We start from the raw sequence: 27,847 nt of genomic DNA on the forward strand, positions 1-27,847 counted from the left end.
GTTTTGTCAGCTAAATGGTGAGCCAGAAAATTCCAGAATTTTCTGGCTGTTTCAGAGCCAGAATGGCCATTTCAGAGTATTGGTAGTGGACAGGCCAATACTAAACAATTAGTTAAAGAGGCTAATTGAAATGCTCTCCACTGGCAAGAAATGAATCTTGGGCTTAAAAAATACAAAGTACTTTGAAAATGTGGAATGGTATAAGGTTGTCAGAAATAAAAGCTGGAAACAAGTGTATTTCCCTATCAGGTAATGTGCTGTTTAAGATCTAAGTCTTTATAAACTGCTAAATCTAAATGAAAAAGTGTTTGAAGATGCTTAAAATTAGCAGTATTTCAAAACTATTTTTTTCAAAATATAGCAACTCATAAATAAAATCAAATTACTATTACATATTAAACTGTGATCATGTTTATAATCATGGAGGGTAACACTATTTCAGCTTAACCAAAACCTTTTTCTGTTTTCAGTACGCTGCTTAATTGCTTAATTAAGGCTTCTATTAGTATTTTAGAAAGACAGATAAATTCACTAAGTGCTTGTATATTTCAGTATAAAATTAAAAATTACATTTAATTTCTTTTGAATTGTTTTTGTTGTTTGTTTGATAAATGCAACAAAACTATGGCCACAGTTTGGGAAGGATTTCAGGTTTGTCTTCAGATTGACTTCATTGTGTTGTAAATATGTACTTGAAAGTCAGCTTATGCAAAATGTTTTGCTAATAGGTGGCTGAGAGAAGGTTGATATTGTGAATTAATCATCAAAGGGAGCATCTTATGATTCTGTGCCAGTGTTCACTATTGCAGTACCTGCTCACCTTCTTCACCCAACTGATGGCAGGCCTGAAGGCTCACATTTAACATTTTCCTTTCAGGAATGAAGCTCTTGAGGTCATGGGCACTGGATGTTCATTCTAAAAATGTGAGTAATGTAGTTTTATTGTTGCTGATGTTGATTTATCTTTATTGGCTGGATGGCTAGAGTTTTTTCTGTAGGAAGAGTGTTACTGCTATGAGTATCATTGTTCAGAGAAGAGGACATAGAACAAGCACCTTCTCTACTTAATTGTGCAGCTCTTTCCAAGTCACTGGCTCTTTCTTATTCCTTGGTCACTTCAGGTGCAAAAGTGAATCAAATCAAATTCTTTTCAATAAGTGAGTGTATTAAAGTTAAGCCGTCATGGATAAATGGAAAAAAAATTAGAAAGGAGTATGTGAGTGCTGCATTATTTAATGTGGATTCATTTCTGGGGCATGACTTTCAGAAGACTCTTGAGGCTTCAGTGCTGTTTGGATAGGTTTTGAGTACTGTATAAAACCATGTATTTCATCTTCTCATTCCTCAGGAAACCATAGGGTCATACTGGAATGTCACAAAAACCATTTATTTCTTATTTATCAGTGCATATATTCTTGTATTGAGTTACTTGTACTTTTATTTCATTTCACAACTCAGTTTCTGACATTCAGACTAATCATGATGGCTCTTAGTGACTATTTCCTCCTGCAAAATTCTTTGAGCTTTCCTATCCCACGAGGCAAACAGAAGTTGTAGCAATTTCCATTCAGGAATAATATTACCTGTAATTTTCTAAAATGCTGTTTTAACATGGCCAAATTTCTGGGTGACTAACTGTGAAATTACTGCTTTTTTTATAAATGCCTAATTTCAGCCCATAATGGAAAACCATTATACAGTGCCCAAAGGCTGATATGGTAAGTGGCTTTCAGAGCTTTTCATTTGATAACAATTTTTGTTGAATTAGTTATAGGATATATAAAGAAATAGTAAAAAGTTTGCTCCAGTCTGCCAGAAACTTTGCTTATGCATCAGAAAATCCTTCATGCCAGTTGGCAGATGATGTCTAGCCTAAACTGCCAACTGAATAAACAAATTTTGCCAGACAGTTAAATTGCTGATTGCTTATCTGAAAGATTATTTGGCCTTTGTATCTTACTCCTTGCTAAGTGACACAGAAACAAATATCAATGTGGAAAATTGTCCTATTTTTAAACATGGAATGAATATTTTAGGATGGTGGGCTTGCTCAGTGAGAAAACGTACTTCAGGATGGGAGAGAGATGTCAGCACTTAAGGGACAAAGGATTCCATTATTTTGCTTCTCTTTCCTGTAGCTGTCTGGTTTTATGCCTACCAAGGTCCTGAGCAACCTAGAGCTAGAACTCCCACTTCCTCAAATGTTTTGTATGCCTTTATTTTGAAGACTATTAGAAGCCAATATCCTTGCTTTACTCAAGGCTAAGCTGTATTTCTGTGCCAAAGCATTCTTGTAAGGTCTGAGTGAATTGATGGACTGAGCCAACTCTAAAAACACTGGCAGGTTGAATCCTGAATTAGGAACAAAAAGGTAATAAATTGTTCATGTAAAACCATGTTCCTAGAAGAAGAATATTCCTCTTCTGACTTAGCTTACCTTAGCATGCTTACCTGCGTTGAGTTCAGAAAAAGGTGGAATTTTCTTGCAAGATAACTTGTCTCTATTAAAATATCAATTGCAAAATCCTACTGACAGTATGTGCTGTCAGTACATACTAATGTCTTCAGGAACTCAGTATTACATTCATGGCATTTTAAAACCTGCTTCAATACATTAGGCTGAACAGTGTTAGCAGAAACTAGTATGGATTACATTTCTAAAAAATATATCAATACAAAATGCTGAAACTTGTTACTGTGTGGTGAGCCAAATTATGGTTCCTCCAAGGTCAGTGGGTAATTCTTATCAATTGCTTGGAGGAATTCTCCAGACATCGTTAATGTTAAGACTTTCCTTTCACTACACCAGTATTACAAATCCTTAATTTTATGTTAATTTACCAAAACCCATCACTCAAAATTAAAATTTAGAAGTCGGACTTTTTAGGTCCATCAACATTCATTGCTTTAAATGAGTGTCTAAATATTGACTTCTTGATACAGCTAATTCCTCCACCCCAGTATCAGGGATTCACAGAGTACACGTGTTCTGTCTTCTGATAATGTACCTTGGCCCATGGCTGGAATCAAACCCAGTTCACATCCAAACCGCTTGAATCTAAGCACCCAGAAAAGAGCAGATATGTGGCGAGAAATTGGATAAGAGAGGTGACAAAGCTTTGATTCCTGGTTGCCAACAGCAAGAATTGAAGCAAGCCTTAATCTGCTTGAATCAAGCCTCTCACTGTGCCTCCAGCATTGCTCCCATGGGGCATGAAATGTCATCACACTGGGAAGGCTCTTCCTGCCCCAGTGTGAAACCTGTAGGCTGAGAGCATTAGTTATGGATTTTCTGGAGGGAAGCATTGTCATATGGTATGCAGGTCAAGTCTTCTGTCACACTTCAATCCTCTCATAACATGAAGGGCATTTAAATATAAGACTTTTTTTCTCATGCTAGTCTTGAATTTTTTCATACTTAGTTACTTAGAAGTCAGTTGAGACCAGAAATTCTTCAGGGCTTCAGGAGGTGATAAAGACCCTAACAATACCACGACACTATACTTTTTAGAGGGAAACACTGTCTTGTTTTTTTTCATTGAGTTCTGGCCCTGAAATGCAGGAATGTTGTCTAAAGACCGTAAATATGTGAAAAACCTCCATACTTCTAAAATGAACCCAAAACTCTGTTGCAATAGTTAAACCTAAATAAGCTTTTTTTTTTTCTTTTATCCTGACTCCTGGTCCCATCCAGGTTAAAACAGATATATTTACCAGAATTGTGTGAATATAGGTTCAGTACTTTTCTACATGATGTGTTCTGCCTCAAACAGTAACTAATTCAGCAAGTCCTGCTGTACAGTACTGCAAGATCACTGGAATCTCTTCTGGCCTTGTGATGAATGAATGAATGTATGGTTTCATGCCAGGAATAAGCTATTAATTTGGACTACTTCTCTGAACATCCTTTGTGTCTTTACCTGACAAAAAGAGTGAAAATGTCTCTTTACTCTGAAGACCAGGAAAACACGATCAGGATTGTAGAGTAGTAATCAATATGGATGTGTATTACACTGTCACCTTGGCAGGCTATATCAAATTCATTGAAGATGTTTAAAAGTATTCCCAAATATTCCCCTAATAATTTATGAAAATTACTTCCTTGGAAAGTGCTGCTTTAAGCAGGGAAGAAACCTACACCATTGGAAGCTCAATGCTATGAAAACAGCATCAATTTTCTTGATGAATTCATAGTTCAGAAGCAATTTGGTGTGAGTCTTCAATTCTGAGAGTACATGTGACTTTGGCTAGATGCCTGGATATAGGCAGTGAGTAAACAGAAAGTGGTGGAAATTATCTTGATCTCTTATGTTCCGTGTGCTAAGACAAATAATAGAAACACTTAAATATAGCTGCCAAAGCTATCTGTAATAAAAGTACAAGACAAAAAAAAAATCTGACAAAAAAATCCAAAAAACAAAACAGCAGTCCCTAAATTGAAGAATCATTGATCATTGTGGGCTGCAGTAAATCTGCTGGTTATAAAGTTTCCTGGAATGGGAAGCCAAGGATTAAAACAAATAACTCTATGGATGGTTAGGCCTTCTTTCTTTGAAGGGCTTGCCATATAGAAGGATTAAGAAAGGTCTTTGGATGCACACAAAATTTGTATTTGTCTCAATATCAAATGCACATGAAAAGACATTGGATATATATGAAGAGAGATAGGAGAGCAAGTTAGATCCTTGTAACCATTTTTCTTCACCTTATTATCTAAGTAGTCTTGAGTTGGCTGTCAGGTAAAAAAACCTGCTAGAAAGATAATGCAGATATACAGTAGCTGGTGCACAGGGAGACATGAAAACAAATATTAGAAAGTGTGCAAAAAGCCTCCTTAAAAGCTTTTCTATCTCCTGAGGTTTTAAGAAGACAATCAATTCAAATGCTTCTCCAGTCTGTAAACATAGAAGAAAATAGGGGAAAAAATGCATTTTGGTATTGTACATCATGTTAGTGTCTTTTAAAAGGCTGATGGCAAATTTCACAGATTTTTACAACAGTGCCTGTGGTTTTCTGTGAGACTGAATTTAGGATTTTTAAAAATGCTTTTGGTTTTCTTTTGTTTTTGTTTTAAGGAAAGAAAGGACAAAGGCTGTGTTCACTAATGTTCTACATTTTCTCTTTAAATGCTGTACAAAATGTTGGTTTAATTTCTGTACCTAGTCTCATCAGGGAAATGCATTTCTTAATAAACATTCTTGTTTTCTTACCTCAGAGGACCTGACCTTTTTAAGGTAACAGCAGTTTTATGTTATTGTAATTTTCTAGCTTTGAATGAAATCATTGCTTCCTTGCTTTGGACAGATTGTCAGGGTTTGTTTTATAGTCCATAATATCACTTTTCCCCTGTGTGACTTCAATGAATTTCCCCTCACAAAGCAGCATATACGTCTATAGCTCTTCATATGCATTTAAAATGAAGACACCATGGAAATGGGTCAGCATGTACTAGGAGAGAGGGGATATAATACCACAGAGAGTTCAACTCTGCTTATTACAATAGAAATCTGCATCTGTAGGAAGTAGGTCCACACATTTGTTTGACAAGTGAAGGCTGCTTTAGGAATCTTTGACCAGAATACGTGTGAGAAATACGCAAATAACAATTGTGAGTTTTCTGTTCATCCAGCAAGGGTTGCCAAAAGCTACATCAATATGGGTTTTCATAGTCTATCCTGCAAAGCCTCAAGCTTAACTTTATGATGTTGAAAATCTTTAAAAATCCTTGAAAAAGTTCTTGGAAACCTTTAATTTATATCAAGAAGTACTTAACATACAAGGCTTGCAACCCTTACAACAATTTACCCTTCTCCCCACTTGAATGAATCTATGCAATTTTCTTAATTCCTGTTATAACCTCAGTAGACAAACTCATTGATCTTTCCCTCTAAAGGGATCCTGCTAGCTTAGAGTTCATAAAACTTGAGAAACACAGATTGCTTCAAATTATGTCCTTATTAACATTAACAGTCATTTTGCGGTGATACAGTGCAGTCTCCCAGTTCCATTCAATACATCTGGAGTGAATAATTAGCCTGCATGAGTTTTTATTAACTTTAATAGCAATGTTTTCCTCTCTTATTTCTTTGTAGGTTTTTAATTCATTGGTGTCTCCTTCTGCCTAGAATTTCTACTTCACACTCTACAATTCATATATCTGTAAAGAAATGCTGCATCCACTTCATGTTATTGCAAAGGGTATATGATTCTTCAGTCTCTATTTTTCTGTTGATTTATCTAATTGTGATATCTGATTGAACCTTTCTTCTTGTGTATTCATTTTTTCTTAAAAACATCTTGCAGGGGCCTTTTTGCTATACATTATATTTGAACTTCCAAACATAGCACATTATGTTCACTGACTCTTTTACCCACAACAGTATTACTGCTGGCAAAGAAATGTACTGACAGAGGTGCAATTTGTCTCATATACAGGAAGAATGAGATGATCCATTGCTCTTCCCTCATACCTATTTTTGCATGTGTATAATTGCATCTACCTTGAAAAAGAGATTGTTTTGTTTTCAAATGAGTATTTTGTTAACCTTCACAAGATACAAAGAATTCTTGAAAAGGAATTGAAGTTTTAACTTATGTCTTCAATTCTGTGATTCATTGTTGATCAAATCTTTCTGTAGTACTAAGGGCAGTTTGGAAATTATGATCTCATTATAAGTAAGGTTGAAATATTTAATGTCAGACAGTGCATCTCTTTAAAAAGCACTGTACTTAGTAACTATTGTAATTATGCCAGGAGACATAAGAGAAGAGATTAGTGCAACAAGTGACCTAGCTTTAATAATGTCATAGGAATCTGTAATTGCAAAATTATCCACTGTGTTATGAATGTTCACTAACATAATATTCAGGTCACTCATCATTTGTAGCACTTCATGAAGTAAGCAATTATTTTTTCCAGTGTACAAATATCAAGTCCATTAATTTTAATAAGTGCCTCACTTGCAATCCTGAGAGCTGTATATTTAAGCATAGTAAAAAATGCCTTCAGCTGTGACTGAAATACATGTATTATAACAGACAGTGTTTGACTGCCAGCTTTCTAAATCTTGGTACTGGCCATACCTAGAAAGATTTAGAGGTCAAGTTTGAGTTAGGAACTCAGAACTGCACAAAAATGCCTGCAACCTACTCTAAAATAGATATTGACAATATGTCCCAGATTTCGTTCTTTCCAGATAGATTGTGTGCATCTATGTTCGTTCGTCCATCCATCCATCCATCCATCCATCCATCCATCCATCCATCCATCCATCCATCCATCCATCCATCCATCCATCCATCCATCCATCCATCCATGCCAATCTATCTCACAGTATTTTAATATTGTATCTTCAAGACTTAGGTCAACCTGAAAATTAAAAAGGCCCCCAAAACACAACAAACTGAATGAAGATGGAAAACTGGATCATAATCTGTGTGTGGGATTTTTTTTTTCTGTCCTGTAGGAAATGTTATTATTCAGAAGGATAAGGAACAGATCTGATTCTTTTGTTCTCTTAACTGCACTGAGCTATTGCCAGAATGAATAAACCCTCCAAATTTGCCCTGTGGATAAATCAGATGCAATAGTAGCTTTCCTTTGAGGTCCCTGGTGTTTTCTCTCAGTGTCTATATCTGGGGGCACCTGCTGGACTGACTCAAAAAAACAGTGCATGGTGCTTCTCCAGATCAAATAATGGCTAACGTGTTACTATAACAGATAAGATTTACCAGGTATTTTGTATTCCTTGCCTTTTTGCTGTCTGGTATTTACCTTCATGTGTTGCTTGTTACTGTAATTTTTATTCAAAGTGTTGAGAATAGGGAATTTGTTAAAACATGTGAATTGAGCCAGGCCCACTGTGAATCTTTCCTCTAGGTACCCTGTGAAGACAAGCAATAACATCTGTATTGTGAAATCTCAAATGAAAGAGGGCTTAAAAAACCAAAATATGTTAGGTCTGAAAACTGGAGATGCTTCAAGCTTGTATTGCCCAATTATTATCCTATTAAAAACTACATTCAGTGTGAGAAGAGAATAATTATGCGCAAATATTTTCCTTCACTGAAAACTCTCCACCAACTAGTACTATTGTACTAGATAAAGGTGCAATTCCTCTTGCCCAATTTAGACTCTGTAATAGGTGTCTGATGTAAGAAAGTCATCCCTGTAAAGCTGAGAAAAGTTGACATAGAGGAGAAACTTTAGAGAATAACTCATGTACCTTAGACAGGTTGAAATGAATTGCTTCTGAAAACACATCTTTCTTTCAAGTAACTGTAATGGAAGCCTCATCTTCTCCTTATTGAGTCTGTATGGTCATCCTGCTGACACTGGGCTTAGACTGGATGCCCAGCTTTTGTGTAGCTGGTACGTCCAATGAACACCACCTGTTTTACCTTTAGCATGGAAATGCCGTAGCCTTCATTGTGCTTGTGGAGGGAGCATCAGCCAGCAAGCGGACTCAAAATCTTGAATTTTACAAGGGAAGTCTCTCTTGTCCTTCCTAAATAGCTCATTACAAAGACTCCAGCTATTAGTTTCAAAAATTTTTAAACAAAGGTATGAAATTTTTAACGATTTATGTAAAAACAGAGTTAGACAGGGACTGAACTTTTCTGAAAACATCATTCATGTGCAGCTCACGCTGCACATCTGTTGGGTTTTTTTTGAAGACTGCAGAGGTGGTTTTTCAACCTCATCTGCTTACTTCTTACTTCCTAAATCTCCTGTAAATTCTGCCTAGTGGGATTTTCTAGGGGTGGGAAAATAAAACATGTTGTCATACCAAACATAGGCTTAAGCTTTCTCCAGTATTGTTAGCTGTTGAGAGCAATTAGAAAGATACCCTGCACTGAATTGTCAGGAAAAACAGTTTTAGAAGCATTACCTAGAACAGTGACTTCTCCTTTCCCAATTACTATTACCAAAGGAATTGTCTTTGCCAGAATTTCTAGGGTATAATTTCCATGCTGTTGCTGTTTTTTCTTGCAACCTGGGCCTAATTTTTTTTTGTGGTCATAACTTCCAGTTTATATTTCACTTTCATTACCTCTTTTTTTATGGTTTATTTTGGAGGCTTTTTCATTGATAAGAAATTCAGGGTAGAGAAGGTGACCTAATGAAAGCCTTTTGGTATCTGAAAGAGCATTACAAAAGAGCTGGAGAGGAATTTTTTACAAGAGCGTGTAGAGACAGGACAAGGGGAAATGGCTCTAAACTGGCAGACATTAGGTTTAGATTAGATGTAAGAAAGAAATCCTTTACTGTGATGGTGGTGAGGCACTGGAACAGGTGGCCCAGAGAAGCTATGGATGCTCCATCCCTGGAAGTGTTAAATGCCAGGTTGGGTGGGGTTTTGAGCAATATGGTCTAGTCAAAAGTGTCTCTGCCTATGGAACTGGATGATTTTTAAGTCCCTTCCAACTCAAACCATTCTACAGCTCTATGATTTAGATATTTTAACTAAGCTGTAAATTATTTTTCTACTTCTAATCTATTCCTCTGTAATGATCAGTCACTAAAAGACTGTCACAGATCCCTTAATATCCAGAGTGGCTAGTTTTCCATATTATAAGTGGAAAGACTACATAGCTTCATTCAGATGATAATAAGTAAGGTAACATGCTATGTTCCAGTGAAATTATTTTATATAATTGTATGCTGCTGTTAAATTATTTAAATGCATAAATGAAATTTATTATATGCTAATGAAGTGACTTACAAAAAGAATTTGTGTAAATTAAGAAATTTCTGTGTTTTGTATATTTTACGAATAGAGTGCAGAAAACGGATGTTACTACAGTTCTCTGTGTTTGACTTGTACTGATCTAGGGAAAATTAATTCCTGGTATAGTGCCATTAATTTCATTGGAATTACATCAGAGATATGAACTCATTTAGTTATTCCTAGCACCATCTGGAAATTTATCATGCCACAGCAATGTTTCACTTGCTGAAGACATGTTCATCCTTTTTGTTTAGTATGGAAAGACAGGGATTAAAAATTAAGATCATTTTAGCTTGCTCTATATCATCTTAAACTCCCTTGTAGGCTTTGTTATGTTTGGATGACGAGATGTGAATTTAAACAATATTTAAATAAATGTAATAGTGCAATCAAGAAGGGACCAAATAGGTCTCAGTAGGCAAAACATTTTTATGAATATAAACATAACCCCTTTTGCAGGGAGTGGATCTGCAGAAGTGGATTTCTTTTGGTGTGTGCAGACAGTTGTCTCTGCCTGTCCTTCCTGACACAAATTTGTATCTCTGTTTTAGTGCTGGCATGTTGGAACCTCACTCTGAGGACCAGAATAGATCTGTATCACAAAGTTCAGCACAATTCTGTCATGGTTTACAATACTGGAAAATTCTGCCAGAAATGTCAGAAACTTCATATTATCTTCTGTTTGTTTAAGAAGTTGTGTTGTTTTTTTCATTATTTTTATTGGCATTGTGTCCAGAAATGTATTTTTAAGTGATAAGAAGTCCTTGTCTAGTTTTGAAACTATGCTTTATCCTTGTGGAAACATAAAATGACAGCCTAAGCTATTTCCTTTCTTCCCAGCCTCCCCCAGAGCAAAGACAGGAATTATGCTTGTAATGACTTCTGATTTCTTGTTTTCTGTTCAGAAATGCACTGAGTATACACAGGCCCAGCCATGTCAAAACCTCAGGTAGCTCAAGACCAAAAGTCCAGACACAATAGGAATAGGAACAAAGCTGTGACCGCCCAGCATATGGAGATATTTGCATGCTATGTGTACATCTTTATAACTGTGTAACAGATACTCTGTGTTACATACAGTGACAACACCCCAGAGCTGGTGAATTAAAAAAAAAAAATATATATATATATATATATATATAAATGAACTGTTGGAATTCAGGACATCCATCTGGCTGTCCTGGATTCCAACAATGAACAAGTTTAATCGATTAATTACCGCACCCTAACTTTAATGTGACATCTTTAAGAACTACAGGCAGGTGCAGAGTACAAGTCTACATGTTGTCCCATCTGTAAAAGTTACCTTTCTGTGCTTTAAGTACCTTCTTGTCTGTGTTTCCCATGCAGAGAGCATTGCTGGTCTGGGCAGTGTGCCCAGCACAGCCTTCCTGCCGTGAGCCCCTCAGACAGACAGCAGCCCCCGAGGGGAGAGCTGCTGTGCCCGCTGGGGAATGATGGAGCACAGCACTGACAGCACCATCCTCATCCTCAGTCTTGTGGAGTCACACAAAGCAGGGCCAGAATTTTTGTCAAGCCTAACAGCTTTGCTGAAATACAAATATTGGGGTGAGTTAGTAAGTGTTTACTGTAAATTCACTAGTAATGTAATTTCATAACCTTGCCTGAAGGTTCCTATCCTTAGGGGTTCATTTTTTTTGCTTATTAGGCCCTTGTTACTAGTGTCTAGTTTGTATTTACAAAACCAACGGTATTCATCAAAACTGTTCATCTTTGAAATGAAATGGAAATGTTGCTGTGTAGTTCACTGAAAATTACCCCCTAGAAAAACTTATATACAGAAATTTTTAGTAACTATAGTTTATTTTTATTCAGACAGGACACAGTTAAGGAAATAAAGGCTGGTTTTTTCAACAAATTTTTAATTTCAGTAAGTTGATTATGTAGCTATCTGATGCTAGGATGATGAAGTTAGATAGTCCCATAGATGTGTGTATTTATATAAAGAAAGAATTCATGCAGCATAAACCAGATAATTTATCTTTGTTGCAGTCAGCTTGGTAGACATGTTGCCTCTAGAATGCTAATAACCACCAATTTTTATGTAGTGAAAATGGAATACACTGTGCTTAGAAATACTCAGAATTTCTTTTCAAGGACAGTAAAAGCATCAAAATGTCTAAGGGGTCACTAATAGCATAAAAAACCTCAACTCCCCCTCAGACTGATATGCAAAAAAAACCCTCTAACCAAAATATCCTATTTGAATTGAGTTCTTTACAAGAGATTATGAAAAATATCAGTGGATGCAGTGAATCAGGAAAAGTGCATTTAGATGTAAGGATGTAAAAATAAATCCAAAGAATAAAGGAGTAGGGAATTGAAAAGCAAATCTGAATTTTAAAACAGATTCTGGTAAGCACATCTTCCCCAACTGTCAGGGCTGTAATCTTTTTTTTTTTTATTTGCACTTGAAGTGATGCTGAAGAGGAAACTCTGTCCATTGCAGGGATCCTTGACATATGATTGACATGGTATCATGTTGTATAAACTAATAGTAGCCAGAAAGGTGATTGATAAGTCAGATCCCCTCCTATCACCCCAAATTCACTGTTGCTGTGCCTTAATTTCTTTGCTCCACTTCTGCAGCTTGTAATCCACAGAATTTTACTTCTCTGTTTGCAGGTGGAGGGCATATGCTGTAGGGGCTCCTTATATCAAAGAAGCAAAGCACTGTGGGGAGCCAGTTTTTGAGGTAATATTTAACATGAGCTCTGCTCCCCACAGTACTCATGTTTTGTGGTAAGTACAGAATAAATTACTCCTTTCTTGTTGCTGGGGAAGGAGCAAATTTGACCCAGTTGCTTATCAGTTAGTAATCCTCATTACCCTACACCTTGCCTTCTCTGAAAGACACAATCTATCTTTTGGGCTTTGACATGTCAAAATCAGCAGTCTCTGCTGACTGTTCACATGGCAGCAAATGGTTGTATTTAATTTTTACCACTCTTTAACTAGTGATTTCTAATGTGAAATTTTTCTATTTTGAATGATACGGCATATTTGACACTATAGACAAATTTCAACTCCCAAGACTGCAGTAGAAAAGCAAGATTTTTGGAAGATTATGCTGTCACACACCCTAGCATCAAGTGCATTTTCTGTCTTTCTTCCTCTGTTGTCCAACAGTTGAACTGCTGGCAGTCAGAATATGTTTTACCACAGGAGGAAGAGCTGAGTCATGTGAAAGTTCACCTATAGCAGAATCCTGGCTGCATTTAGCCAAAGCATGAAAATCTGCAAATAAAGCCTCTAAAGACATGAGGTACTAAGGGATTTTACATTGCTGACATTCATCAAAGGCTACAGGCATTGTGCCATCTCTCTTCTCCACAGAGAAATAAAACGCTGACAGCTTTCTGAATTCACTTTCAAGAAGAGGCAAGGCTCAACAATAGAGTAGTGAATTCGTGATCTTACCATCTTCACCAAAAAATTATCTAATATCCAGGCTTCGGACACTACATATAGCCCAAGAGAAAGGGTGTTCTTTGTTCAAGAGGATGTTCCTGTGCAGAAATAAGTCTGGTTCAGGGTGAAGAAAATAGTCTAGGTAGTACACAGTAGATTGCAGTAAAAATCATCCTCCTCTCATGTGAATATTTCTGGAATTTTTACTTGCTGCAAGTGTATCAGCCCAAGATCCCATCTACATCACTGCAGTGTCCTGGTAGCCTTTCTGATCGTGGCTACTTTGAAAGAATTGAGCTGCCCCTTTAAAAGCCTTCTTTACCTTCTGGGGTGGTAACTGAGATGAAGAGCACAGACCATAACTGAGGAATTTATCAGTGCATGGGTACTGATCTTAAAGCACTAGAAATGAGGCATACAATTCAAGAGGAAAGGTTGTTTGTTCCTGTTGTGTGGAAAAAGAGCATCCAAGGTTCCTAAATGCTCATGTTCAAAAGGAACGACAAAACTCAGGGAGTTCACAAAAACTCACAGTGTTTTTAATAAATTACTTGGCATTTAAAGTGGTATATTAGTTGCTGACCTACTATATAAGCACAGGGCAGAGAAAAAGAAAGATATTAATTAAAGGGAAGACAGAGAAAGAGAGGGGGAAAAAGAGAGAAAGAAAAGAAAGAGAAATAAAAAAAGAAGGAAGGAAGCAAATAAGCTCCCAGTTCTGGTTCCAGCATTGATCCAGTTGATGGGATGTCCATGGTCTTGGGGCTTCTGCCCAGGCTTGGTTGGGATACCTCTTTACAGACAGGTTTTCCCCCTTGGAAGATGTGTTTATCTTTCTAGGCAAATTAGTTACTATGCATAGTCTTTTCTTTCAGACCTTTCTAGAAATGGGTCAGAAGGGCTTCAGGGGTCTTGGGTGGTTTTGATCCCCCACTCTGCAGTCCATGCCCACTTCCCGGCCTCATTCCTGCACTTGCACTGTACTGTATTGTGCTTATCTCCAGGAATTATAACAAGGAAGTTTGTCCTGGACAAGTGCTACCCTACTTCTGCATGGCCCCCTTTTCCAGCCACATCTCATCTTTCTTTCCTGCCATGTCTTACTAGCAGCATTCCTTGTCTGCTGTTATCAACAATCCTTTGTTAGCTCCACAGCTGTCCAGCTATCAGTGTTTGAGACATTAGCTCCTTATCTTCTGGGCTGCCACGCTGACAGCCCAGAAGGGAAGAAAGAGACAACACCTTGGTTAATTTCTTATACAAGCTTCAAGATTTGTGTGGCTTTACAAATTTGTCAGCTAGTAAGTATACTCCCAAACCTGTGTAGCATTGTCTTGATGAGTTTCCATCACTTTGGACAGGTGAAAAAACCCCAAACTCAATAAACAAGCACAGATACAATTTATTGTTGCTGAAGGATTTATTTCATTGATATTGTCAATGTTAGTGTCTCATCTGTCTCCTTTGCAGCCTGAAAAGTTTCTGTAGTGAATTACAGACACTCAAAATTCCTTTTCAACTGATGTTTCGAGCACTGCAAGCACAGAAGGAGAGGGAGAAAGTGAGATCTGCAGAACAAAATTTGTAGAAACAGACCAAAGAAACTAGCTTGGGCAAACAGTGCTTCAGCACTGGAAAGCCCAAATCAAAGACTTTTCATGTGTGGATGACAATTTAACACCCATTAAAGCAAGCTCACTTTAACAAAGGTCAGAAAAATATTTCATCTGGTATGGACATACTCTGATGGCAGTGAGCTTATAACAATTACTTACTGCTAACTAAACCTGGTCTCTGCTTCTGAAGCATTACTCAAGTTTTGGAAAGTAGAAAGGATGAGCAGCAAATGCAGCGTCTTGTCTTGCGAGATCATTTTCACTATGCACATTCTTGCATAGAAATAAAAAGAATAATAAAAATAACAGCCTAATCTTTTGTCTTGTCAGGGTTTGAACTATCATGCTTAATTAGGATAGAATTAGATGGAATTTTCTGAGCACATGGCCCGATATGTCTTTATTCTCAAGAGTTATACTTTCGCATGAAGAATGGACTCTGAGAATCCTTTCCCAGCTTTCACTGGAATTTATTTCCAGGGCATCTGGCCTCTGATCAGCTATGGCCATATCCTCAACTTCATCTAGACAGATACTCTGTTCAGGACTGGATTCACAAAGACTTTTTGAGTTTTTTAGCTTAGTCTATTTCCAAAGCAGGCACAGTTGAGAAGTCTGAGGATGAAGCTACCAATGTTTTGAAAGGATGCTTCACCATGATGCATAAAGAAAGATACTTCACCATGATGCATAAAGAAAAAAACCTCTTTCTGTATTGCAGTGCTTGATGCTGGGCTTTTGAAAAAGGAGTTGTGAGACAGGTATTTCCAGCTCAGCTGACCTGTTCTTCAGAAGCACTGCCTCCAAACAGCTCTGCAGGTGCAGGGTTGTCTTTGTGCTTGCTGATGCCACAGAGTGGTGATGATACTTTATTTGTATTCATATTGGTCCTCTGGAAATTTAGAAGAAATTGCAAATCATAGATCCTTCTGAATGTTATATCCCTTTCATGCTATGGCATACAGACCTTAGGGCTCCCTGTGATTGCCCTGCTCTGTTCATGTGAGACAAGTTTTCCATGATTAAGCTGCTCATATGACCCAGCAGCAGGGAGCTGTGCAGCTCTGATCCGTCCCTCTCTTCCCAGCTGCTGGGCAGGGGCATCCCAAGCTGTATTGCCAGTGCTCAGCACCTGGCTCAGCTGCTCGTGGTGAGCCTTTACTTTAAAAGCACTTATCTGCAGTGATAAAATCATACACCACCGGTGCTCTTAGTGCAGTGCTAAACATCTATTAACACTGACAGTCGAGTAATGAGGTGACTGCAACAATTAATTTCCATGTTTCCATTGAGCTATGCTCTGGAGGATTGTTACACTGATTCTTTGTGAACATCTGAGCATGGGGAGAGGGGCAAGAAAGGAAGTTCCATGTTTCAGCACTTCCACCTTTCTGCTAGACATTGCCAAAAAGCCACTGTCTTTGGAATGCTTCCCTGTTTTCAAGAGCCAGAAATCTGATATAGTGTTATTTCATGGTTTGCTGAACACAGGGAGAATTGCTACCAGCAGTCTGTTTTTGCAAAATCGGTGTAACATGCACTTGATTTCATGCTGTTTCAGAATCCAGTGAAATAGCTTCACTCTTTCTCTCTTTCATGATGACAAGTCATTAGTAATGTTACCAGGAGACCAAAATATAGTTGAAATAGGCATTGAATATTAAGATGAATATATCTAATGTTTCATTACATGTTGAGTCTTTTTCCCAGTAAAATAATAGCCTTAAATAATACTGCAACATTAAAAAAAAAAATCCAAACTCATTAAAAATGAGTGATTGTTCTAAAGACAAGAGACAAAAACCAGATTTTCCCAAAAGGCAGGCTGCTGTCAGTCCCAGCATTTCTGTTTATAGACTTACACTTGGAATCACTGCTCTGGTTAAGGGTGTAGGAGGCTGCCCCAGTTCAATAAGGAGCTTTAGGCTGAAGAATAGTCTGTGTTGGTAACAGTAACTTACAACAGACACCATTAAACAGACACAGCCAAAGGGTAGCGGTCTCAATGATTTTGGAAAGCATTGGATCTGAAACTTGTGTTCATGGGCATAGTTCCACTGAAAAAAAAGAGTTGTATCAGTTTATGATGAGATTTGCATCTACTGCTTTCAGTAGACCAGTGAGAATTTAAAGTAGCTTGGGAGTCATCTTTTCTTCTTTCAGCTGCTGACAGAAAGGCAGGAGAGGTCCTGGAAAATGGGATTTACATGGGGAGTGACAGAGTTGATCTGCTCAGTACAACTGTGTGCAGAAGAAGCTCCAAAAGGAGCAGTGACAGCACTAGCTGTCACACCCGGGACAAACAGCCACAACCACGCAACATCCAGAGATTCCATGGCTGTATTGGGTTAGTGTGGCCGTACTGGGTCTGAATGCAAATAAAAGGTTGAAGTTAATTTCCAAACACCCCAGAGACAGTCCTAGTCTAGGATAAAGAAAGTCTTGATAAACAAAAAATCAACTCTAAAATAAAAAATAACCATAAAGCTGCTTCTGCAACTCTGAAATTAAATTAATCCAGTCAATACTTGTATTGAACGCTATACTAGTGAAAAGTATACTGGAAAGTAATTAATTATCTGACTTTCTCTACCAATCATTATTGTAGCAGTGCTGCTTAAAACCTTTAAAGTGATGGCACTCTGCTGTGCCAGATGCTAGAGCAATGCGTAAGAGACAGAGTGTGCCTCTAAGAGCTTTGCCACAGCTGTGAGTGAAGTCCAAAAGCAGATGGATGACAGCTGAGACAGATGTCTGGGGAACTGATCCTCCGGTTCACCTCCAAGGCCAGAGGTCTGGATCAGCCTCACTGTGCTACTGCCCCTGAAGCACACTGCTCTCTTCTGCAGACCTTCTTTCCAAGTGTGCCTATTCCCAGGCAGGCTTGTATGCAAATTTATAATCTGGTAAATAAGTGAAGAGAGGGAAGGGAAAGTCAGCTTGTCTGCAATTTGCCTCAGTTTCCAGTGGCTCCAGTGCCTTCTTCAGCCAACAGTAACTTGCAAATTCAGGAGTTTGCAAAGGCTGACTAAGCAGCTTCTGGAGGCAGCTATGCAGGAGCTAAGAAGAAACCTTTCCAATCAGTGTCGTCTCAGTCATGTTTTCTAACAGCATCCTTTGAAAGCAAGAATTTAAATCACTTGCTGAAGGCCACTACTCCACCAACAGAGGCTCAGCAATAGGTCTGAACTCATGGCACCAAAATCAAAAAGGCAGTTCAGCAGATTTTTGGGAGTGACAAGTAAAAATCTCCATGGATTTATTTAAAATCCTAAAAAATAATTCTAGAAGTAGATGGCAAGACAAACTGATGCATAGGAAAATATTGGCTCTCTGGCATATAGGAAAAATCAACACCTTTCAGAGGCTTGTTGGCTACCACACCTGGCAGGTGATGTGTAAATTGCTTTTTCTTTTTAAATATTTGTTTTGCAAAACCAGAGAAATGGGATCTACCAGCCAAAGAGAGCATTCATGACATGATTTACTGCAAGTAAATCTTAAGGGCAAAATTAATGCCTGGCCCCTTGTGTGGTAATCTTGCAATCAATTTTGGTGAGGTCACTCTGCCTTTTTCAGTCTGCTTTCTGTCTGCTAAACAGCTTCCTATGGAGAATGTCTTTCAATGCTACATTTGTTTATGTCATGACTCTGCAGAATCTGAATTTCAAACGGTCATTGAATTTCACACCCAGATTGAAGCACTGTAGCCTGACACAAGTTTTAGCTTCCTTGCTGCCAAATCCTCCAAACTGTCAAGAAGCCAAGAAGTAATTAATATAGAAGGAACAAGCCAAGAAGTAGCATAGCAAGCAAAAGTAAAATTCAGCCTGATCAATGCCTTAATTTGGTCTGGTATATAACCACCAAAAAACTTTGTTGGCTCTAAATAAGGGAGGTGTAGACAGACATTGTCAAAGACATTAAAAGCAGAACAAAATACATATTTACCACGTTTATAACTACAGTTTGTTTTTTTTTAATAGCTTCATAGAACAGTGCTTGCAGACTGCATTTTGGTTACAGAACCAATTTTTCTTATACAGTTATCTCCCTACTTCCCTCTTCAGTACCTCAAGAGATTTTTCAGAGCTTGTTTATCTACATGTAATTTTCTTTTTAAAAGAGAAAATGGGTTTTGGGTTTCTTTCCCCTGTAAATTTTTTGGTGAAGCCTATCTTAAAGTTCCTCTCAAATTTCAGTTTGCAATGTTTCTTTTTTCTCTAATTCCTAAATTAAACATCATATCTGACCTCAGCCTTCTACTTCCCCTCTTTCAATCCTTTTGTTAGCAAAGGCCTCAGTTAAAGCCATCTGCAAATGAGAAGATGCACAAAAAATAATGTCAGCCCTCAATTCTTCAAGCGGGCAATTTATATTTTCTTGTAAGAGCAGAAAAATGAGGGTTTTTTTGATTAATAATTCAAAGTGAGCAGTCCTGCAAATGGCCAGGAAGATAATCTCTATGTTCAGTTTATCATTAAGGATTTAATTCAGTCGTTAGAAGGTAGTGGAGAGCCTGGGTCAAAAACTGGTCTGGTGCATCTGGGAAAAAGTCCACAGGACAGATAAAAAGCCACTTATAGTGTGCCTGCTCTCATCTTATTATCTATTTATCTCTGGTTAATGCACTAAGAGGAGCATGTCCCTCCAATATCTAGGGAAAGAGGAGAAAAAATAACCCCTGGATATGTTTCCATGGTCTGTGAGGGGTCCTGCATGAGTTGAGCCTAGACCATCAACTATTATCAGGCTCAAGCTAGATGTAGGATCCCACTGAGCAAAAGGTAAGTGATTAGACAATGTCGAGGGAGTTGTCTAACAGGCAGCCAATTGCAAGTAGCACCATCTGGCCACCCCTGCAGTCTCTACCTTATGTTTTAAAGCTGTACCTTAAACTTCTGTCCCTTGTGGTTTTCAGAGTGGCTGCAAGTAGCTGATGGAATCAGTGGATCATCTGTTGGAATCATCACTGACTCCTTAGCAAAAATGACTGTTCTATACATTTTGTATGGACTAATTAGCTAGCAAGAAGATCTATTCATTGTGGCAACTATCTCTTTGAAATTTGCACTTACTAAACACTTGGAATATTTGAGTGGAAAAGTAATCTTTGGCTTTAAGAGTTGAGGTAAAAAAATCTGACACTTTACCTTACTATTCTTTGTGCAAGCCATCTGACAGCAGAGCCTGCAAGGCTAGGAAGATAAATCTAAACTTTGTGCTACTCCCACTGCACCCCTCTCCTGCCCCTTCCCCAACTACTTAAACAATGATGCTTCTTCTCTCTCTTTTGGTACTGTCATCCAACAGCAAGTAATAATTTGGCTTCTTTGCATTTGATTTGGCTGTTTTCTGCCACTTGTTTGTCCTAATATACTGGAGTGTGCTTGGGGACAAACCTGTGAGCAATTAGGCAGAACTCAGATGTCTCCAAGTGCAGAGCTGGAGAACTCAGTTATGATCAGAAAAACACAGGTGTTAGTAAAGCAGTTGGTAGCATAAGCTCCCAAATTTAGCTTCAGTCTTCTGATGGCTTTGATTCTAATATTCACTTTAAAATCAAAAAAAAAAACCTATTCAAAAGGATGAATAAATAAATTGATAAACCTGTCAAGAAAAAAAAAAAAATCAGTTAAGATTTAACAGCATCATCCAACCTGAAGGGAACTAATTCTGGCTTTCAGTACGTTAGACAGATTGTTTTCACACCCATGGCAATTGTTACAAAAAATTCCGCATTGGAAAGGAAACAACCCTTTCCATACCTTCTGCTGATTTATGCCTTTGAACCACAGCCTGGGTCTCAGTGCAGTGAATAAAGAGAAGGAAGAAAAGGGGTGAGAAAGGGCAAGTGGCAAGCTCTGTCAAGCGCAAAGCTTGTGACACCAGAGGGCAATGTTCTCTTGTTATATTGGTTGTGGTACAAAACCACAAGCCTGTAAAAATCTCCATCACCAGCAAAAACTCTTTTTAAAAAAGAGCACAGTTTTGAAAAACTGTAAAGTTTATGACATTGTGTGCTAAGATAGATTATCAGTTCTGAAGCTTTGCAAGACATACAGGTACTGCATCAATTTTTATATTGGCTCACATGTGCAATGTCAGCAGACATGCAGTGTCAGGGAAGCTGAAAATCTCAATCATATCTGTGCTCTGGGTGAACATGGTATAACAAATTTATGTTCACTTTCTTCTTTGAGATCACAATAAAAAGATCACAAGTCCCTCTTTGGCTGAAATGGAAAGCAATTGCTTGTGTAGCCACTTGTAAAAATTAAGGTTCTAATAAATTAATAAGCATAAGTGACATTGAATGAAAAGTTAAAGAGTCAGTAATGCTATGCTTTTCTTTAATAAGGGTATTAAAACAAACATGCCCCCTTTTCCCCTGTGCCATTTCTACAGTAGTCTATTAGCTTCTCCTTTCCCTCCAAATAAAATAAGACAGCACTGTTGGTTGCCTGATCAGGGCTGTGCTGGAGCTTGTTGGAGCCCTGGGAAGGTGCATATGCCTGGGCAGAGCTGAGGCCCCAGGCAATGGGCAGCCCTTCTGGGCAGGCCCACTCTGGTACAGCTCCACTGTCTGGGCTGTTAATGTCTATTTGACCTTCTTTGTGCAGGATGTGAGGGGCAGTTTGTCTGTAACTGGGTAATTAGATCTGTTCAGTGAACAAATATCTTGTGCAGAAATTAAAGGTCATACAGAAAGAAATTATGAATGGCCTCAGGCAGGTGTGAGGGCGCTATCTCTCAAACATGATTTAAACATGGCAGTGCCAAGTGCTAATTTGCTGGTTTCTGTTTGTTACCTGCTGAACCAGAAGCAGACACCTAAAAATGGGATTCACAAAGTTTAAAAGGGTTAGATTTTTCTAAAAGGGCAAGGCAAGGAGTATGGAAATTCACAGAATTACAGAATAAGCTGAGTTGGAAGGGATCCACATGATTCATGTAGTCTAACTCCTAGCTCTGTGCAGGACTTCCCAAAGTCACATTGTGTGCCCGAGAGTGTTCTCCAAACACTTCTTGAGCTCTGTCAGGCTGTGCTGCGACCTCTTCCCTGGGGAGCTGTTCCAGTGCCCAACCATCCTCTGGGTGAAGAACCTTTTCTTAATATCCAACCTAAGCCTCCCTGACACCACTTCAGGCCATTCTCTCAGGTCCTGTCACTGGGCACCACAGAGCAGAGATCAGTGCCTGCCCCTCCTCTTCTCCTCATGAAGAAGTTGCAACTGCAGTGAGGTCTCCCCTCAGTCTCCTTTTCTCCAGGCTGAACAGACCAAGTGACCTCAGCTGTTCTCATACAACTTCTCCTCAAGGCCCTTCACCATCTTACAGCTCTGCTTTGGACACTCTCTAATAGCTTTTATATCTTTCTTATATTGTGGTGCCCAAAACTGCGCACAGGACTTAAGGTGAGGCCGCACCAGTGCAGAGCAAAGTGGGACATGCTGGCTGTGACCAATGAATGCACTGTCTCTCAGGTGCCTTTCGGTATCTCCCAGAGTAATCTCTGTATGGATTTGGCTTCATCCTGAAAGATCTTAAACTTTCTTCCCCTTCTGTGGATGGCCCAACTGCTTTGGGCAAAAGTAGAATGGACATTGAGGAGGCAGAGAAAAAGCAAGACAAAGCCCAGAAGAGGGGAGCAAAGGTGCTTGAAGGTGTTCAATGGCTTGTGCCCAGGGAATACCTCCATGGGTATGGCTGCTCAGCTCCAGAAAACAGAGCTAAGGGGCAAAGCAGAGGAATTGTATTGTGGAGTGGAGAAGGTGATGAGGTGTGATAGTTTGGTGTTTCTCCTGGTGAAAGAACCAAGGGCATCCAGAAGAAGCAGCTGGTAAGGAACTCAAAGTCAACAAGTTTTCATAGATATTGTGCATGCTAGAAGCTTATATTGATTTGTGGAAAGCAATGCAGTACAGTAAGAACTATTTAACAGATAGATAGTGCCTTTTCCTCAATGATCCATTAACCACAAAACCGTGGAGCTGGGATAGTGGGAAAGCAGAACAGTGAGTTTTTCTTGTTTCTTTCCTCTTCCCTAGGTACCTGCTATGGCACCCTGATGGAGACAGCCCTGCAGGGGAGGGACTGCTGATTTGAACTGGTACAGGTAAGGCTTATGAATTTAATTCTACTTGTTTTTGCTTTTCCACTTTGTACTGGATAATGTCATTCCCCAATTTTATAGAGGAAACACAGGGAGAATATGCATAACTTTGGTTAGAGGTTAGAGGTTAAGTTACTTGGATCTTCTGCCTCCCCCTGCCATCCACAGCTGCATCAAGCACATATTATCACTTTGTTTTAATTATCACATTATCTTCTGTAGGACTTAAAATATCTCCTTATGGCTTTTGGACTTTACTGACCTCACTTGTGTGCAGGGATTATGTAGGAAACTTTAAAAGAAACACTAATTAAAACTCTGCAGATAAATGGAAGGGGAGATAAAATGTAGTAAGGCTTGGTCAGAGGCACATTGTGTCAGGCTATCCTGACGCCTATCTAATCAAAGATTGATAAGAATCTTCATTCATGTTTCTAGAAAAAAAAGAAAGCTGTGATTCTGTAGACAAAAGCAGTAGATCAAATCCATCTGACCTTGAACAAAGAAACTGATGGAGTGTCACATGGGAAATTATCAGCTAAAATGGTGAAGATGGAGATTATTACAGGAACTGAGATTTGGTAAGGAGCTCCCTAAATGAGAGATGACAATGAGTCATGCTGTGAGGCAAATGATCAAGCTGAAAGAGGTTACTAGACAATTTTCTCAAGGACTCTCTGGATAAAGTTTGTTTACTATTTCTAATAAAGACCTTGGCATAAAAGACAGGAGCATGAAAATTAAATTGACTGACAGATATAGGAATCATCTGTGGCATATGCAGTACCAGAATCTTGTACACTGACATGGTGTGATCTTGAGGGCAACAAGGGTAGAAATGGGTACAGCAGGATGCAGGCTAAAGACACACATCTCGGGGCTAATAGCATGAGTCTGTGCTAGGATCTCAGTGGTGGTAAAGGACATTTGGTATAACATCTTTAACTTCAAGAAGTCAAAAGAATTTGGCTTAGTTAGGAATGTAAAATGACGTCTCGAATGGGTCTGGAGAGGGTGGTTCTCTCCCATATGCCTGTCCCAGAGGACACTGCTGGAAACTGAAGAACAAGTTAACCCAAATGAGGTACTGCGGCCGTGCTGGTGTTCGGAGACCCGGTGATCCACAGCCCAGCTCGCAGTTTTGGGTGCTTGTCCGACCCTAAGTCGGATCCGCACCTGTGGGTCAGCGACTCACGGAGGGGCGGCAGCCAAGATGCACGCAGAAGAAAGGGAGGACTCAGGTGGCAGGAGAAAGTCAGATTTATTATCCAACCAGGCGGGAGAGCAGGATGAGAGAGAGTTGCCAGGGCAGGGGGTTACCACCTGAGCAATGAGCAACTGGATTACAGCAATTTACAAAGGCAGGGGGCGGGTATGGGTGTAATCCTTAAGCAACGAATGCGGACACAGAAACTTAGATACATATCAGGAGTGACAGGCTAAACCAACAAATCAAGAAAAAATTGAGGAGGGGCCCCCAGCCCCTGCCCAATCACCTGATGCCCTGGAGAGAAGAATCTAGAAGAAAAGGATGGGTTGCCGGGTGACGGACAAGGGGACTGGGGTGGGGAAAACCTGGATACATCTAAAAAACCATGGTAACATAGGAGGGGCGAAGGGATTGACATTAAACTGCTTGAGGCAGGGGAATTCCGGGACAGAACCACTTCTGCCCGTGATAGGGGGAACCGGAACGAAACAAGAACAGAACACCACAAGGTACTTAGGATAAAACTATTTGGGATGAATCAGCCATAATTCAGTTGCAGCTGCAAAAGGAAATATTTCTTAAGGTGGAGACTATGGACCCATATTCTAGAAGGAAAAGTAAGGAGAGGAAAAAAATTCTCATTTTAAGATTCATCATACAATAATGTCAGCATCAATGACTGAAACTGGACTCAGTTGCTCAAAGCACTCATCCACTCCTTCCATCTTTGCAATCATTTGGTTATAGGCAGTCTTGCTTTTATTCAAAGCACATTGAATTCTTTCAGTCAGATTGAGCAGGTTGAATGGAAAGAATTACTATTCCAAATGCTTGTCGACACATTAACTAAGATACGCACCCAGATAGGACTTCAATCAGGTCTCATACCACCCTTGGAATAATAAATAAATGGAGAAAGACAGAATTTTCATTCTTTTCTCCTTCCAAATTCTTCTTCCTGTCTCTTGGTGATGTGTTTTCCCTTTCAAACCACACTGAGATAAAAGGTGCACCAAGTGTCACAGAGTGTAAGGGCAGGACAGATTGCTTGGGCTAGCCCATGTGACCCTTGGCATTTTTCAAGGCTGTGTGGTACCTCTCTTATACTACCTTATCCTATAATGTCTCATGTATAAGGAAACTTTCCTGTTCAGAGGGCACTCTGGTAGCCACACTCCCACCACCAGGGACTGCACTGCTGGGACTGAAGCTCCATCTCAGTGGGTGGCTCTGGTGAGCCCATGGATGCCCTGCTTGGCTCCCTGCATACAGCCACCACAGTCACACAGTCAGATCAGATTTTGTTGCTGGCTGGGTTTCTCTTGCATCCTTAAAGCAATTTATTCATGATGCAGTAACACAAGAACAGCTCAAGCTGAGTGCCTCCAGGAAGGGATACCAAATGAAGTAACCCCTGGGTTTTATGCCTTCATAGTCTGTGCACATGAAAGTCTGGGCTCTTCCTGCTGAGTCCTCACCTTCTGCTGTGTCTCTCTCAGTTTGGTCACCTGACTTCCCCACAGGTCCCTGTGCTCGTTTTTTGTGCAAAGGGTCCAGTTCATGGCCTCTTGCCTGGGGCTCCTGCCACCCAGAGCTCAATCTGCAGCTTGCACACTGTGCTGCCTGCACTGAATGTGTTCCTCACCCTCTCATCTAGCACCAATGACCTGCAGCGCTTTTCATGTCCCTCAGAAGGAGAATTTGATTATTTCTATACAGCACAGAATATCAAAATCATTGTAGCTGCTTTTCATGTTTAAGAACTGTCCTTAAGTTGATTTATGTCCCTAAAATATTCAAAGTTATTCAGTGCTGCTGGCATATTTGAGACTAAGAGCTTTTCATATCATACTTATTATTCCTGCTAATCTGTAGTTTGTTAATCACAAATTATATACAATCACACACACACACAGACACACTCACACAAATGTGATATATAGTAGGTATTTTGTTGTTGCTGTCGTTTCCTAGCTAGATGGCTCATAGACCATCCAAGCACTTTGAAAGAAACTACTGACCACTTCCCAAACAAATACTTCTGTGGCTGGGTTTTGTGACAAATTTAATTTTCTCAACTACTTTTGACTGCAGAAGTGTTCTGCAGACCAGTGTTCACTGAAAATGGCTGGTGCTGTGCTGCAGGTAAAACTGGAAAGGGCCCTGCATTTCAGTCTGAATGTTCAACTGCAGACACCTCTCTCCTCAGCTTTACAGTTTTGTAACACTGCTGATAGCAGATTTAGTCAAAACTTTTAATCACCAGCTTTGGTCACTCTTAATCTTGTCAGCTCATGAGCCACTTCTAGAAATTGTTCCCTTGTGCAGAGAGTGGTCACAATTGCTGCTGGCCTGGGTAATTGCTACTATGTTGTATCTGACAAACATGATATGTGACCCTCATTACACCAACTTCCACTGGAGATTGTCACAGCACACAGTGAGAGAAAGAAAGGGTACCTGACTTTCCCACATCTGTACAAACTGTGTGTGTGTTTTATGCAGACTAACGTGCACACCTACAGATACAAGTTAATCTAATTCTTCATTGTTCTCAAACTGTGGGCGTGATTAACACATTCAAAATGAGAATCTTGTTTGTTTAGTTTTACATGTGTACAGCAGAACTACAATAGAAGAAAATTACATCAAGTGCTGCTTTACTGCATCTCCCAGGACCTCAGGAAAAAAACCCTGCAAGGATATTGACGCAGCTTCTTGTTGTGCAGGCATCCAGAACAATACTGCATACCATCTGTTGAAATATAGTAACAAGACTACATGGCACAGTTCCATGTGATTTTTTTTATTCCAAACACTGTAGAAAAAGCAGAATCCTTTGAGGAATGGGAAGAATAAAGAAGCAGTGGATTTTCTGTGTGAGAAAAGCAAGATTTTCTGTATGAGCAAATGTGAGAAGGAAAGCAAATGGGAAAATGAGCTGAGAAAAGTGGTGGAAATTCCTGAGTATGGATTTTTTAAAGCCTCCATGGGATATTGTCATAGTAAAGGTAACCACTGAATTTAAAGACAGAGAGCTGAATGAAATTTCCCCCCAGTATATATTCTCTTGGACTGTCTGTTTGCAAGCCTTAGTCCCATGTGGAATCCAAGCAAGGTGACTTCAGAGACCACCCAAGATCCTTCTTAGCAGTCACATTTGTGAACTGTGTACCTGCTGTCTGTCTGTTCCCATAGTGGCTTATTACTTCCTGCTTGCTTTAGGTGCTCCCTAATTTCACAGATAACTGCATCTCCATGTGTAAAGTTTTCCAAGGAATCTGCTCCAGACTCTGCCCAGAATGGCAAACGAAGGGTTGAGCAGCTAGGTCCCAAAAGTTCAGTGAGATGCTCAGGCACACAAGGTGCAGTTATGAAAGCTTTTCCCTACATGTGGGTGGTGACATCAATGAAGTCTCAGTGTATCTGAGAGCAGCCAACTGGCTGTGCACTGTCACAGGATGAGACAATGGTTCCACTGCCCTTGGCCAGGAAAAGTTCCAGTGATACCATGGAACTGCCATGTCAACTTCTGCTACAAACAAGAAAACAGTGGCTTGACAATTGAGGGGGTGAGGAGAGGTGGCTTTTTTCTCACACATTTATTAACCTGCAGTACTACAGCTCTCCTGCCTTTATTGCTGCCCTGGAGTTTTGGGTGGTGGGATGTGTCTGATTGTGCTGCTTTTAGCTGTGCCCCAGCTGCTTAGAGCCCACAGTAGATACTCCTGGTTGTACAGCT

The sequence above is a fragment of the Molothrus ater genome, chromosome 3, assembly GCF_012460135.2.
Source record: "Molothrus ater isolate BHLD 08-10-18 breed brown headed cowbird chromosome 3, BPBGC_Mater_1.1, whole genome shotgun sequence".
NCBI lineage: Eukaryota > Metazoa > Chordata > Aves > Passeriformes > Icteridae > Molothrus > Molothrus ater.